Below are 12,005 nucleotides of genomic sequence, written 5' to 3'. Positions count from 1 at the left end.
AAGATAAAGCCACTTTCCAGAGTCTCTGGAGAGCCTAAGTTTCTTTGTCTGGGGATTTTAACCTTCCAAGATTTTGCATGCTTGAAATCACTCCACCCCATAGCCAATTATCTTATCCCCAGCTTAGACTGACAGGCAAGCATCTTCCTTACATGACCCCAACTTCACTGTGCATGTATCCATCTTCCCCTTTGTTGCACCCCTTGCCCCAGTGATATGCAGGGGATGGACTTGTGGTTCCCTGGGGACTGTAAAGTTGCAGCTTCCTGGTGAAGCTGCACAGACAACCATGCTTATAATGTCTGGCTTCTGCTTTGCTTTCTTCTTATTTAAATAATAACTAGCTAGTTATGATGATAACATAAGCACCTAACTTGAAACTGCCCCGCTTCACTTTTTCCCACATCCCTTAATGCTGCCAATGTAAATTCTTTCAAAACAACTTATCTTCTTCTTTCCCAAGTTGCAATGTGTAAAAGAGTCCATCAGCTCCAGGACAACAGACATGTTTGCGGCTCCATCTAGCCCGGCTGCTGGAGGTTGACACTTCATGTCTCAGCACTTGGTCCTTTTCTGGCTAGTATTTGGCTCAGTAAACCCTTTCTTTCACAAAAACGTTCAACCGTGAAAGCTTTCATTTAATTTGGGCATCATTTATGTTAATTTTTATTTTAACATAAAAATTTCTAAAATGTGTTATTCCTGGGTATCTGATGTGTTTTGGCATGTCTATGATGTTTTTCTCTCCTCTTCCAAATACTGCATTATTTCTTTCTTGTAGTAAAAATAAATGTATTTAAATGTAAATCTTTGTTTTTTTGATGGTTCTTACATTTTATGATTCTTTTTTGTTTTAAATCCTCACCCAAGAACATTTTTCCATTTTTTATTCAGATAGAGTGGGAGGGAGAGAGAGGAAGAGAGAGAGAGAGAGAGAAACATTGATGCGAAAGAGACACATCGAGCGGCTGCCACTCACACAACTAACCAGGGCCAGGGACAAACTGCAACCGAGGTACATGCCCTTAGTGGGAACCGAACCCCGGTCTCTCTGGACCGCAGGCTGACGCTCTGACCGCTGAGCCAAACTGGCCAGGGCATGATTCTTAAATTTAGCAACTCTGTACAGCTGGAAGAGCTGATTGTTAATAAGATATGGTTTGATTCCTCCACTGGGTACTTATATATTGGATGTACATAGTGTATTCTTCTTCCTGGATTAGAGTGAATCATTCTGATGGACCTGCAAATTAACTTTTTTATCTAGAATATAACAAATATACAATATTTGGAATCCTTTTTTCCTAGAGTGGCTAGAGATGGAAAAAATTTAGCTGTTAAACTTAACTGCTCTAGAAATGACTGCAAATACATCTAAAAAAAAATTTACATTGGTATAGTACTATTCCAGAATATCTTATACCTTGCAATCACAAGTGTTTTTTGTTGTTGTTGTTTTTTGTTTTTTTTTTTTAACAAAACAAAACAGTGCAGTTTCATAAAGTTACACTTGATAGAATTTAAGTTAGTTAACTAATGATAAGATTTAGATTTTGGAAACAAGAGACATAACACATTTTCTAGTACTTAATTGTTTAAATACTGACAAAACCTTGAAATGTTGGCACTCTTTTGCATGATAATCTGTTAAAAACCTTTAGAGAAGAGAATTGCATCTCAGTAAATACTTGATGCTATCAAAATGACTTGAAAAATGACATATTTAAAAACATCTAGATATGCTTTTATTTAAAAAGATGTGTATGTTACACAAGTCCATATTTATATGATCAATGAATCCTTCTGATTGACACTTTAAGACAAGAAATAACCTAGGAAATAAAAATTTATTAATTTGAGGGAACATAGAAAAAACATCCCAATGAATAGAAAGGTGGGTATTGTATTTTCCCAAAGCTAAGCTATTTAATTTTTTTGTAATCCTAAAAGATTTCCAGTCATTTTAACTTTTTTTTTTCCAGATGACTAAAGAAAAAATTATCCTAAAATAAAGAGACAGGACATAGAATGTTTGATATCTTACTTCAGTTTTCATTTATTATAGTCATTTTACTTTCATTTATTATATATAGCTTTTCTTGTTTGTTGACACTTTATTATGAAAATAAATGGAATATGAGAAACTGAGAGGCTATGATTGCTACAAGTAAGATAGCTTATTACTGTAAAACTGCTTAAATATTTAATAATTTTCTTTTGGCAATAAAATGGAAACAAAAGAAACTTATGAAAGTATAACTTGCAATACAAATATTTATGGAAACTTTTCCTCAGAGGTCAAAGTTTGTCAGTTTCACAACTAGGTTCATTACCAAACCTGACTAATTTATGTGCCTACACCAAACACCTAGATTCATTCTTTTCACCATTTGAGATGCAAAACTCTGCCTCATCTTTTGCTTCCACCACGAACCTAATCATGCCAAGGAAGTTCAGTAACTTCAACCTCACTTTTAGTTAATGTAAATGTCTCTAAGGTGACCAACTCATGCTGATTTACCTGGAACTACGCCAGTTTTTAAAACTGAAAATCCCAGTTCTTGGGGGCAAACCAGAAAGCTTGGCCACCCTAGAATCCCTCATAATCAGGGACCCTCCAAATTCCAGTAGTCCTGTCTTATAAACTTCCCTGGTATTTACACATTCTGTCTTCTCCAGACACTCAAGAATTTGGGGGAAATTTTCTTTTAAATCTCTTCTGAGTAAAAAATGAAAATGCCTATTCCCTAGCAAGTTTTGTCACACAGACATTTAGTGAAATCATAAAAAATTATGGCATTTACTTGACATTTCTTTGACTCATGCTCTTCCTCAGTGGTTGGGCAAATAATTCCTCTGAGTCACTTTCTGGGTGAAAATGTCTCATAGTAGCTTACGTTTAGGGAGAAATCATGCCCAACCTATGGGGTCCTCTATTCTCAGCTGGTCAAAGAGTGTTCCTCTGTCAATAAAACTCACGGAGAATTCAAGGACTGAAGAATGCTTATTTTTTCCATCAAACTCTTCTGTACATTAGAAAAGTGATCTAAGTAGCAGGCTGAATTCTTACCTTGGGTCCTGGCCATACATCTATCATCATTTGACTCAATGCCCCAGCCCCTGTGTTTGAGTCTTACACTGGGAAGAAACATCATCAGGTGGATGTCTTATTTGCCTTTTGCTAAGTTAATGTGATCCTATGCCCATCCAGCATTAAAAACAAAACAAAACAAGAAAAAAAAACTTAAACAAAAAAGAGTATTGATTTATATAACTGAAAAGTTCAGAAGATATACCAGCTTCAGGCATGGGTAGATCCAGGGGGCACGAACACTGTCATCAGGACTCAAGTCTCCCCATCGTTTGGCTCTGCTTTCCTCTGCACTGGCTTCATTCTCTGACTGAGTGGCTTATTTGATATGGTAGACCGGCTGGTTTGAGCTTTTTTATCCTATAAAGTTAAGCAACTTTAGTAAATAGAGGTTTTGAGCTTCTCCTCTTCCACAGTTCAGTAAAACTCCTAGGGGAGAGCATCACTGGACCAACCCATCAGGTGTCTTATAACTATGCCATCTGCCATATTGCCTGACCTTAATTTTAGAACAAAGGAAGGACATTTTTTTCAGAAAACATGTTTATTCCAAGAAAGATCTTTAGGCCCAAGTGGAAGTTTAGCATAATGACAGAGACTGCAGTTTAAGCACCTGACCATTTCCTGTTTCCCTGGGCATACAACTTGGTCATACTTTCCAGTCTCCCTTGCAATTAAATGTGCTTATGTGACTGAGTTACAAATAATAAAATATGAATGGAAGAGATGTCACTTCTAAAACTGGTCCATAAAACCTGCCATCTGCCATCCTCCATGTTCTTTCCAATCTCTGGCCCGATGCACATGAGCACAGCCACCCCTGAAGATTACAGAGCCCAAGATAGGAGCATGGGTCCCTAAACAGCAGTTTGATGGGGAGGGTCTTGAAATAGGAAAACCCACATTGAATTTTATATGAGTGAGAAATACATTTTTTTTTTTTTTTTATCCTCACCCGAGGACATTTTTCCATTTTTTTTGTTCAGGTAGAGTGGGAGGGAGAGAGAGGAACAGAGAGAGAGAGAGAGAGAAACATCGATGTGAAAGGGACACATCGAGTGGCTGCCACCCGCACAACCGACCAGGGCCGGGGACAAACTGCAACCGAGGTACGCGCCCTTAGTGGGAACCGAACCCGGGTCTCTCAGAACTGCAGGCCGACGCTCTAACCGCTGAGCCAAACCGCCAGGGCAGAAATACATTTTTATTTCCTTAAGGTACTGAACTTTTGAGTTTTGTGCAGGCAGTGCCTAGTGTTACTTTGAATAATATACAGAGTGGTTAAAGGAAAATTCTAGAATCAGGCTCCCGAAGCTCAAGTCTTAGCCATTCATTCTACATGCTAGCTCTGTGTTCGTGAGGAAATTCTAACCTTTCTGTGCCTTAGTTCTCCATATTAATAAAGTGGAAATGATGATGGTACCTATTTCATAACATTGCTGTAAGGATGAAATAATTTATTACATATAAAGTACTTAGAACAGAGTCTGGCATGTTAGAAGTATTTTGTATCTTATTATTATTTCATGAGTCTGAGTTTGTACAGTAATTTTTACTATATATTTCTCTACAACAACACATTTTTCTGATGGGCCTTAATTTTTCAACATTGCTGCATTGGATCTTATTTGAGAGTCATTTGTGTCCATGGTTCAGGTTTTGCAACTGCACAAATTACTACCAGATTCTGCAGCATTCTAGTAATTGCCATTGTTTCTCCAATTTAAAAACAACTTTATTGAGATAACATTCACATACTACACAATTCAACCATTTAAAGTGTGAAATTCATTGGCTTTTAGTGTATTCATGGAGTTGCCTATTGATGGTCATGATTTTCCCCTGTGTTTCAGAGGGCTATTGCACTTGTAATGTTTTAGGAGTTTGCTACAACTATGACTCCAAATTCTAAATTCTGAAGTTGTTTCCCTGAATTCCATGCTAGAATCTTTATGAGTTTTTAGCTCTGAGAAATGTTTCTCAGCCAGTTGCACTGTGGTTATTCAGTCTTCAGGGATACTGTTTTATTAAGTGGGACATGGTTTTTTGTTGTTGTTGCTTGTCATTTGTATTTTATTAAGTACTTATTTTTACTATTCCCCCAGATTTATTGAAATATTATTAACATATAACACAAGCAAATTTAAAACATTACATTTAATACAATGTAATGATTAGATATACAAATATACTGCAAAAGGATTATCACAATAATGTTAGTTAACACCTCCATCCACTCACATAACTACCATGTGCTGATAACATTTAAAATCTACTCTCTTAAAAACTTTCAAGTATATAATTCAGTATTGTTAATTATAGACCCCATGCTGTACTTTACATACTCAGATCTTATTTATTTTATAGGTGGGAATTTTAATCCTTTAATTAATAGTTGCCCATTTTCTCTACCCTACCCCCAGCCTCTGATAAGCACCAGTCTAGTTTCCATTTCTATGAATTTAACTCTTTTAAAGATTCTGCACATAAATGAGATCATATATTACCTGCCTTTGTCTGAATTATTTCATTTAGTAAAATGCCTTCAGAGTTATTGCTACAAAAGGAAATGACTTTTTTTGTGTGGCTAAATAATGTTCAATTGTATATACATGACCATTTATTTGCTTTATTCTTGTCCATTCATTCACTGATGGAACTTAGGCTGTTTCCATGCCTTGGCTATTGCAAATACTGCTACAATGTTCATAGGGGTGCAGATATTTCTTTATGATAGTGTTTTCATTTCCTTTTAATCATATATGATAGTTCTATTTTTAATTTTGGAAGAACCCGCATATGTTTTACATAGGGACCATACCAATTTACATTTGGGATAGGATTCTTTATCAGTCCAAATGTGTCTGCCAAGATAAACTAATTTTTCCCTTAAAGACTTCAGTTTTTAAGGAGGTTTATATTAGTGAAGGGTGGACTGAAATTTAACTTGTCTATAATTTTTATATTGATTTACTCACTCTAGTAAGTCATACAATAAACTTTTGTTACTTCTCTGGACCTTTTGATATAAAATAGTTAATTTCCTGCCAAAGGCTGTGATTCTACTCTCAGCAGTTTCAATGCCTTTCTCGACTACTAAGACATTCCCAGGACTATGCATTCAACAAAGGGGAAGAAAACTCTTGATATAGTACAAGGATGGTGATTTAAGTTCCTAATTCTAATACTTGGTTCAAGCATATTAGATAAGCCACCAAATATAAGCCAGGGATCGTTTTGGCACCAGACTGACACAACTCTGACTCAGGGCATATGGCTTCATGTTGAATTCGGCCCTTGCTATTCCCTATAACATATTGTATGTGTCATACAGAAGGATATGCGGTGGTTCAACCAAATTCCCCGATTTTATCTTTCCCCGATTTTTCTCAGCCCCCTAGGTATGTCTATTCCTGAATTCAAATAGACTGACTGGATCTGCCTCTTATTGGCCTTGACAGAAACTCTATCTCAAACACATTGTGATGTTCGTGGTTACAGTGAACACTTGCAAGAAATGGTAGCAGGGAGAACATCTTAAAAACTGTGTGGATTCCTTCCTCTAGTTGACAACAATTTTACTTTTATCTCTTGTGGCAGGTCTCCTCCTCTTAATTTAACTAGTTTTATAACCACCAAAAAGTCCCACTCCTAATGTGGAACCCTCCTTGCTATACATAATGCTAGAATCTGTGGTCAAGCTTGTGCACTGCATTCATTCCCCCTAGACCTAGAGACAGCCTCGCAGACAGGATTTTTCAAATGTCCACATTTTCTCTCATCTCTGGGGAAGTTTAGTAAATAAACTTTTCTCAGTCTCCTTACAAAATAAATAACCATCAAACACGTTGTTTTAGAAAGGTCAGACAGCTTTTAAATATTCTCAGGAGACCTTATAAATTGTAGATATCCAAAAATAAAGAACAATGAGCTAGAGACCCATAATGTAGTGTGAATTAAAATTTTAATAGATTTTCTTGATTTATGTCAAAATATGTGACATGTCAAAAGACCGTGGATTTCTGGATTATGTTGCCTTTATCATGATGAAAAATGCCATTAAATGTGTCATTGAAAATTAAATAATGAAATCATTTGGCACATGAAAGAACATTTTAAAACAGTAGTTTTTCTTTTAGCTGTCACAACTCATTTAGATACCAATTGTCTATAATTGCAAATCTTTCAATTGAAATGTCAGCAAAGGCTGCCGGGGGGTGGGGGTGGGGGGCGGGCAAAATAGCTCTAAGGTGAATATAAATATTAATTGCCAGAACTGTATCAAGAAAGAAACCTGTGATTAGTTTATTCTCTTATTAGGATTAAGAATATGCACAGACATAGGAGAATTTGGCAGAAGTAAAGACTCAACTCTAATGCATCCTCAAGGACATTTTAAATGTAACACTACTCTGAAAATGTTTTTCCCTTGCTCAAGTATTGCATTACAAATACCCCTCAATTTTCCCAACACACTCCAGAGACATTTCCAATATCTTTAGAAGAAGGGGGGAAACAGCCTCCTTTTCAAGTTGCCCCACCTTTGTTAACATGTCAGTCTTATTGCAGACACAGGCTATTATGTGTTTAAAAATCTCTCTCTCTCTCTTTTTTTGGCATATTTTCTGTAGAAGAAAACTACCAAAGTGTTTGAGAATAGTCCTGACAAATCTTAAGAAGTTCTTTTGTAACTATTATGAGTTACAAAGACACCCAAAGGATATACTGTTTATGCAGAGGTACTCGAATTTCTTATAATAAAAACCACTATAGCTCTGTTGTCTGTCTCTCTCCTTTTCAATGTAGTACTCATGGTGTTTATACCAGACCCACTCTCCAAAACATATGACCCTTAGAGAATCTTTGCTGGATTCTTTCTGCCTTGACACAAGGGTAATTGGAGATTTGCATCTATTGAAAGATCTTTCGGGACACTGTTCTAGTGGCTGAAAGGTGATGCACAGAGATACCACATTATAGTCTCTGGCTCTTATATGGTAACATATGCTTTTGCACATGAAATTAATGATTTTGAGATGAGGTTGTTATAGATTTTCAAAGTAGGCCCACAATGTATCACATGAATAAAAAAGTGAGACAAAGGGAGAGTTCATACACACAGAAGGTAATATGAAGATGGAGGCAGAGAATGGAGTGACACAACCTCAGGCCAAGGAATGGACTTCCACCAGAAGCTAGAAAAGGAAAGGAACACATTCTCCCCTACAGCCTTGAAGGGGACCAAAGTCTGGCCACCTTATAACTGCCTTTTTGGATACTAATTTTAAGCTGGTAATTAAGAAGCAAAATACTGAGAGAACCTGTGACCCTCTTTCTTACCTAAGAGATTCAGCTGGAAAGACCTGAATTAAATATGGTAGATGAGAGTGCTCTAGGCAAGGGCATAGTAACTAGATCAGCCACTGTTCCATTGAAGCAAAATCTTACCTGCTGTGTGTGTTCTCTTCTTCCTCAACTACTTGCAAATCACTCATTCTTACTTCTGAAATCTAAGATCCCATTCCCTTTCTTCCTCTTTTGTCTAAAACATCATGTATACTCACTTTTGCTTCACTGTCTTTAGAATTTTCATGCTTATGTGAATTTCCTTGCATACATATTAAAATCTTATTTTCTTAGCCCATCTAAAGAAACAGAAGGTGGGAAGAAAAATCGGATTCTTTAAGCCTCCACAGCCTCCAGACAGAGCATGCCCTGCCAACTCTTGCTTCAGTCTATCCTCAAGAATGGTGAGAGACAAATTTCTGTTGTTTTCAACAATTTGTTACTACAGCTTCAGAAAACTAATATGTCTGTCATCTATCAAATATGGTATAAGAATGTATATATATATATATATATATATATATATATATATATCTCATATTTTAGCAGTTCAAATTTCTGTGATTTAGAATTTTTGAAAACTTCTTTGCCAGTCAGATAGAGAAATGAGCAAAAAACTAGAGTATGATATGAATAAAATGTACCAAAATGTGATTCTGTTAGAATGTTTCATTAGCAATATAAGAATAGCTATCTCAAAATAAATAAATAAAGTCAGGCTACTATTAGTATCTACTATAAAGTTATATATACATATCATCCAGGCCAATTTAACTTTCATCATGCATCATAGATTTTAGATTACATTAAAAACATGTTTTATATTTTTATAGTGTGTATATATATATGATTGCAATTTTAGACATAATTCTCTTTAAAATAACAGAAAATATTGTAATTCATCTCTTCCAATAAATAGTCTTTAAAAAATAATCTGAAATAAATCAAATTTATAAACACATTTTTTTAAAAGAAATAATGTTTTAGATGATCTAAAACTGGATTTGGCAGAAAAGTAATACAATGTTTATTTACAAATGTGTAACATAATGTACAAAGCATTTATAAAGTTTGCTTCACTTTTTGAAAGATGTTACACTCAAAATAATTGGTGAGCTAGGTTAATAATAAACATTAAAATATTTAAAGTTAAAAATATCAAAGTATAATTGTGAAACTGAATAAAAAACACTAGAATAAATGTTTGTACAGATTTTATCAAATTTAATCTCAAGTAATATAAGAAGTTTGAATATAAATCTTTGCTTCTGAGCAGACCATATTTTAATATATTGAATAATTAGTTGATATGGACTGATGGGTGAGAAAGAAAATTCAATAGCATATCAGAATATTTACTGCTTCCATAAATACAGGATGCAGTAAATATTCTTTTGATTTTTTTGAAAGAGGAAGAGAGAGAGAGAGAGAGAGTCATTGATGTGAGAGAGAAACATTGATGGGTTGCCTCCCATACCTGCTCCAAACAGCGACTGAACTGCAACCTGGGTATGTGCCTTACCCAAGAATTGAACCTACCATCTTTTGGTTTACAGGACAATGCTCCAACCAGCTGAGCCACACTGGCCTGGGCAATACAGAAACTTTTTAATAAAGTACTAGGAAATAAAATTAATTGACTTATTACAAGAATAGTTAAACATGAACAAAATATTTTCCTAGGAGTGCAGATGATTTTATTCTAAATAAGAAAAGTGCAAAGAAATAAACCACAGTTGCCCTGGCTGGTTTGACTCAGTGGTTGGAGCACGGGCCTGTGGACCAGAGAGTCCCAGGTTTGGTTCCCGCTAGGGGCACGTTCCTCTGTTGCAGTTTGTCCCCTGCCCCAGTTGGGGTCATGTGGGTGGCAACCACTTGATGTGTTTCTCTCACGTCGATGTTTCTCTCTCTCTCTTCCTCCCTCTCTCCCTCCTGCTCTGTCCAAAGATGAATGCAAAAATGTCCTCGGGTGAAGATAAGAACAAAGAAAAGAAATAAACCACAGTTAAAAAAACATAAATAGGTAACGTGGGGGGAAACAACAGTTAATAAAAAAAAAATTACTATAATAATTCTTTAAAAAATATACTATGTTGGGAAACCAGGATACACACATCTAACGTACACACACACACACACACACACTAAAACAACATTATTCTCTTTATATTTTTCCCAGCAAATTAGCCATGATTATTATTTTTTATTACAAAAACTCAGTGACAGCGACTGTGTCACAAGATAAGCCCTTTCCTAGTTACCTGAACATCATTTAAGGCAACACATTTAGAAAATTATTTGGCAATAGTTCTTAAAAATAATAAAATATTTACATTCTTTGATCTAATAATTCTACTTCTGGGAATCTCTCCTAAGAAAATAATTTAAAATGCAGATGCTTTTTGCTCAGAGATACTCATTACAGCATTATGAATTTTGGAAATAACCTCATGTGTTCAAAAACAGGAAGATAGTGTGGTGTAATATGTTTGCATTTGGTAAAAGAAAAGGAATAGCTCAGGTAAAAATATAGATATGAGCAAAAGAGGAAGCAATATAACATCAGAAAGAGAACACAGATGTACTGCAATGATTAGCTATGAGCATACATCTCTAAATATATGTGGTAGGTTCAATAAAGGCCCCCAAATATGTCTGCTTCTTAATCCCCAGAACCTGTGAAATTTACCTTAATGGCAAAAGGGATTTTGCAGATGTGATCTGATTAAGGGTCTTCAGATGGGGAATTATCCTGGATCGTGCCGGTAAATAAATGTCACGACAAAGGTCTTTATAAGAGGGATGCAAAAGGAGTCGGAGTCAGAGAAGACCTGATGGCAGAAGCAGAGATTTGAACCATGTGCTTTGGAGATGGAGGAAGGGTCAGGATCAAGGAATACAGACAGCCACAGAAGCTGAAAATGGCAAGAAAACAGGTTCACCTCTCGGTGAAGAAAGAAGGAGCTTTACCAACATTTTGACTTTAGCCCCATAGAACCGATTTTGAACTTCTGTCCTCTAGAACTGTAAGATAATAAATTTTTGTTATTTTAAGTCATCAACTTTGTGATAATTTGTTATAGCAACAACAGGAAACAAATACAACATATGTAAGCATAAAGATTTCTTCTCTTCTAATCAACTCTCCCCTCACACGGGGATATCCAGGGACCGTTAAGTATGTGTAAAATTATATTTGTGCAAGATTTTATTTGAGGAGTTCATCAGTGTCCTGATTATGAAATATGTGAGATAATAGCATACAAGGTCAGGAAGCAGACAGGAAGGGTGAGGGATGTGTTTATAGAAGTCCTTGAGGAACCTCTGAGAATGTGAACAGGCTAAGTCATGTAGCATAAAGTGCTGTTTTAGGCTCTGCAGATTAGGTATTGAATAAATAACTCTTTAAAGCATATAATATTTTCACTATTTCCATGACCTCCAAGTGGCCATGGCAGCCTGGAAAGTGTCTAGATACTAAATTTTATAAACTTGGTTGTTTACAAACCTATAAAAAAAATATGATTACAAACTGATGGTAGCATTTTATTTTATTAAATACTTTTTT

Source organism: Molossus molossus, unplaced genomic scaffold (genome assembly GCF_014108415.1).
Source record: "Molossus molossus isolate mMolMol1 unplaced genomic scaffold, mMolMol1.p scaffold_m16_p_8, whole genome shotgun sequence".
NCBI classification, from domain to species: domain Eukaryota; kingdom Metazoa; phylum Chordata; class Mammalia; order Chiroptera; family Molossidae; genus Molossus; species Molossus molossus.
The sequence above is the reverse complement of the archived record's forward strand: the minus strand, read 5'-3'. Positions refer to the sequence as shown.